The following is a 502-nucleotide window of genomic DNA, read 5'->3' as shown; positions in this document are numbered from 1 at the left end:
TGCAGGACACAGGACTGGACTTGTGGATGCTGCAGGCTGCTCGTGCACCATCTATAACATGTGTGATGGAGGGAGGGGACAAACAAAGCAAGACACACCCACACTCCATCTATCTTTTCCTCTCTTTCTCAAACAGTCATTTTAAAGAGAAGGGTTGGTTTTCATTTCAACTTTATGCTGTTATTTTTCATTCTTTTTTTTCCTTTTTCTTTTTTTTTCGGCAAAGGCATTTAAATATTTTCTCAATGTTTTATCTCTTCCTCTCCATCACATTGTTACTTTTACACTAAACCTGTTTAAATGACCTGTAAGATCACAATGAATGATTCTATACTTCATATTTACTTCAAGCTAAGAAATCTGAATTATCTGCATGATCATTATAGTTGTATCAGGTAATCTGTTTATATGCAACTACAACCAGATGAAGTAGTCAATAAAAATAAAATACACAGAGAATATGCAGGGTTACATGTTTTAGAAAGCTTGTTTTAATGGCAAA

The sequence above is a fragment of the Telmatherina bonti genome (assembly GCF_933228915.1).
Source record: "Telmatherina bonti genome assembly, chromosome: 15".
NCBI lineage: Eukaryota > Metazoa > Chordata > Actinopteri > Atheriniformes > Telmatherinidae > Telmatherina > Telmatherina bonti.
Note: the sequence above shows the minus strand (reverse complement) of the source record.